The sequence below is a fragment of the Cervus canadensis genome, chromosome 12 (genome assembly GCF_019320065.1).
Source record: "Cervus canadensis isolate Bull #8, Minnesota chromosome 12, ASM1932006v1, whole genome shotgun sequence".
NCBI classification, from domain to species: Eukaryota; Metazoa; Chordata; class Mammalia; order Artiodactyla; family Cervidae; genus Cervus; species Cervus canadensis.
In genome coordinates, this window is record NC_057397.1 from 788,499 (window position 1) to 792,425 (window position 3,927).

Below are 3,927 nucleotides of genomic sequence, written 5' to 3' on the forward strand. Positions count from 1 at the left end.
ATATGTCCCCAGGTAAGTAACTCTATTGTTATGTAGTCACTGAGTCATGTCTAACTCTTTGTGACCCTATGAACTGCAGCATGCTAGGCCTCTGTCCCTCATCATCTCCTGGAGTTTGCCCAAGTTCATGTCTGTTGAATCAGTGATGCCATCCAGCCATCTCATCCTATGTCACCCTCTTTTTTTCCTGCCCTAAATGTTTCCCCACATCAGGGTCTTTTCCAATGAGCAGGCTCTTTGCATCTCGTGGTCAAAGTATTGGAGCTCCAGCTTCAGCATCAGTCCTTCCAATGAATATTCAGGTTTGATTTCCTTTAGGATTGACTGGTTTGATCTCCTTAAGTGGCTTTATAGATTATATTAAACTAGAATGAGAATCTCTCCAATATTTCATAGTGTGACAGTGACATGGCAGTTCACCGGTCATCTGATGGCAAATCATGAACAGTCAAAAGCAAAGAAGAGGTCTGTGTTTTTCCTTTATGAAAAGCAAGTGTGCTGTGTTTACTGATGTTCCTGGGATAACATGTCTGTCAGCAGCATACTGCTCACCCAATATTAAAAAGTAAAAACCAAAAGCTGTTCAGTCTGCCCTTTGATTAAAAGGGGGAAATTTGCCTTATTGTCCAGCATCTTAGTGCGGTGGCATTGGTTGCAGATCCTATCCCAGCTTTGCTATGCCACCCAAGGATGACAAGAAGAAAGATGCTGGAAAGTCAGTCCAGAAAGGTAAAGATCCAGTAAGCAAATCTGGGGCAAAGGCCAAAACGAATAAATGGTCCAAAGGCAGAGTTCAGGACAAGCTCAATAATCTAGTCTTGTTTGACAAAGCAACGTATTACAAACTCTAAAGAGGTTCCCAGCTATAAGCTTATAACTCCAGCTGTCGTCTCTGAGAGACTGAAGATCCGTGGTTCTCTGGCTAGGGCAGCCCTTCAGGAACTCCTTAGTAAATGATTTATTAAACTAGTTTCAAAGCACGGAGCTTAAGTAATTTACACCAGAAACACCAAGGGTGGACGTGCATGAACAGGTCCCACCAGCTGTACATTTTGAAAAATAAAACTTTATTAAATAAAAAGGGGAAGTATTTAACAATGTTTGAGAAAATAACTCCCATTTTCAAAGGAACTCATGCTTTGCGGGAAATATTTTGAAAATGGTGTTTAGAGACAATGCCACCAGTACTTGATTTTTTTGGTCACTGCGTATAAAGTGTGAAACTTATTTTAAAAAACCCTTATCTATGTACTTAAGCTTAGAAACAATATTTCATAATCTGTTTAATAATCTTAAATATAAAGAGGTTTGGTGGTGGCGGTGGTTTAGTCACTAAATTGTGTCAGATTCTTTGCAACCCCATGGACCGTAGCCTGCCAGGCTCCTCTGTCCATAGGATTTCCGAGGCAAGAATACTAAAGTGGGTTGTCATTTCCTTCTCCAGAAAAGGATCTTCCTGACCCAGGGATCTAACCTGGGTCTCCTGCACTGCAGATGGATTCTTTACTTCTGAGCCACATGGATTTTTAAATCAATTTTTGCCCTCAAATATAAAATGATGATATTAATAGAACATCTTCTGGTTAGTTTGCTGCAGGAACCACTGGTTGATCAGGAGGGATGAAATTTTACTAGTCAAATTTTATTAGCTCAAAAATCTTTGCAAAATTGGAGGCAGAATTGAAAATGAATATCATAATGTAGCCAGCATGGAAAACATTGTAGTCCTTTAATTGGACTAATGAGTCTTCAGGAGCTATCTTGGTTAGTTGTAAGGGTCATTGAAACCAAGTACTGAAATCTTTGGACTTAACCAATATGTGCCATGTTACAAAATGGAAGCAGCATTTTATTTATTTATTTATTTATTTTCATTTATTTTTATTAGTTGGAGGCTAATTACTTTACAATATTGTAGTGGTTTTTGCCATACACTGACATGAATCAGCCATGGATTTACATGTGTTCCCCATCCTGAACCCCCCTTCCACCTCCCTCCCCATCCCATCCCTCTGGGTCATCCCAGTGCACCAGCCCTGAGCACTTGTCTCATGCAACCAACCTGGACTGGCGATCTGTTTCACACTTGATAATATATATGTTTCAATGCTATTCTCTCAGATCATCCCACCCTCGCCTTCTCCCACAGAGTCCAAAAGTCTGTTCTATACATCTGTGTCTCTATTTCTGTCTTTCATATAGGGTTATCATTACCATCTTTCTAAATTCCATATATATGCGTTAGTATACTATATTGGTGTTTATCTTTCTGGCTTACTTCACTCTGTATAATGGGCTCCAGTTTCATCCATCTCATTAGAACTGATTCAAATGTATTCTTTTTAATGGCTGAGTAATATTCCATGGTGTATATGTACCACAGCTTCCTTATCCATTCATCTGCTGATGGGCATCTAGGTTGTTTCCATGTCCTGGCCATTATGAAGAGTGCTGTGATGAACACTGGGGTGCACGTGTCTCTTTCAGATCTGGTTTCCTCAGTGTGTATGCCCAGAAGTGGGATTGCTGGGTCACATGGCAGTTCTATTTCCAGTTTTTTAAGAAATCTTCACTTCTCCATAGTGGCTGTACTAGTTTGCATTCCCACCAACAGTGTAAGAGGGCTCCCTTTTCTCCACACCCTCTCCAGCATTTATTGCTTGTAGACTTTTGGATAGCAGCCATCCTGACTGGCGTGTAATGGTACCTCATTGTGGTTTTGATTTGCATTTCTCTGATAATGAGTGATGTTGAGCATGTTTTCATGTGTTTGTTAGCCATCTGTATGTCTTCTTTGGAGAAATGTCTGTTTAGTTCTTTGGCCCATTTTTTGATTGGGTCATTTATTTTTCTGGAATTGAGCTGCAGGAGTTGCTTGTATATTTTTGGGATTAATCCTTTGTCTGTTTCTTCATTTGCTATTATTTTCTCCCAATCTGAGGGCTGTCTTTTCACCTTACTTATAGTTTCCTTTGCAGTGCAAAAGCTTTTAAGTTTCATTAGGTCCCATTTGTTTAGTTTTGCTTTTATTTCCAATATTCTGGGAGGTGGGTCATAGAGGATCTTGCTGTGATTTATGTCGGAGAGTGTTTTGCCTATGTTCTCCTCTAGGAGTTTTATAGTTTCTGGTCTTACATTTAGATCTTTAATCCATTTTGAGTTTATTTTTGTGTATGGTGTTAGAAAGTGTTCTAGTTTCATTCTTTTACAAGTGGTTGACCAGTTTTCCCAGCACCACTTGTTAAAACTTTCCAGGAAACAAAAGCCCAGGACCAGATGGCTTCACAGCTGAATTCTACCAAAAATTTAGAGAAGAGCTAACACCTATCTTACTCAAACTCTTCCAGAAAATTGCAGAGGAAGGTAAACTTCCAAATTCATTCTATGAGGCCACCATCACCCTAATTCCAAAACCAGACAAAGATGCCACAAAAAAAGAAAACTACAGGCCAATATCACTGATGAACATAGATGCAAAAATCCTTAACAAAATTCTAGCAAACAGAATCCAACAGCATATTAAAAAAATCATACATCATGACCAAGGTGGGCTTTATCCCAAGGAATGGCAAGGATTCTTTAATGCTGTCTGCAAATCAATCAATGTAATACATCACATTAACAAATTTGAAAGATAAAAACCATAGATTATCTCAATAGATGCAGAGAAAAAGCCTTTGACAAAATTCAACATCCATTTATGATTAAAACTCTCCAGAAAGCAGGAATAGAAGGAACATACCTCAACATAATAAAAGCTATATATGACAAACCCACAGCAAGCATTACCCTCAATGGTGAAAAATTGAAAGCATTTCCCCTGAAATCAGGAACAAGACAAGGGTGCCCACTTGCTTGTATATTTTTGAGATTAATCCTTTGTTGCTTCGGGAAGCAGCATTTGAAAAGCAAGAAAGTATGTTCAAT

At 38.9% G+C, this 3,927-nt stretch overlaps 1 pseudogene; it reads left to right on the top strand.

Moving 5' to 3' along the window:
• Positions 1-677: 677 nt before the first annotated feature.
• On the top strand, positions 678-1,029 carry LOC122451487 (annotated as a pseudogene).
• Positions 1,030-3,927: the final 2,898 nt, after the last annotated feature.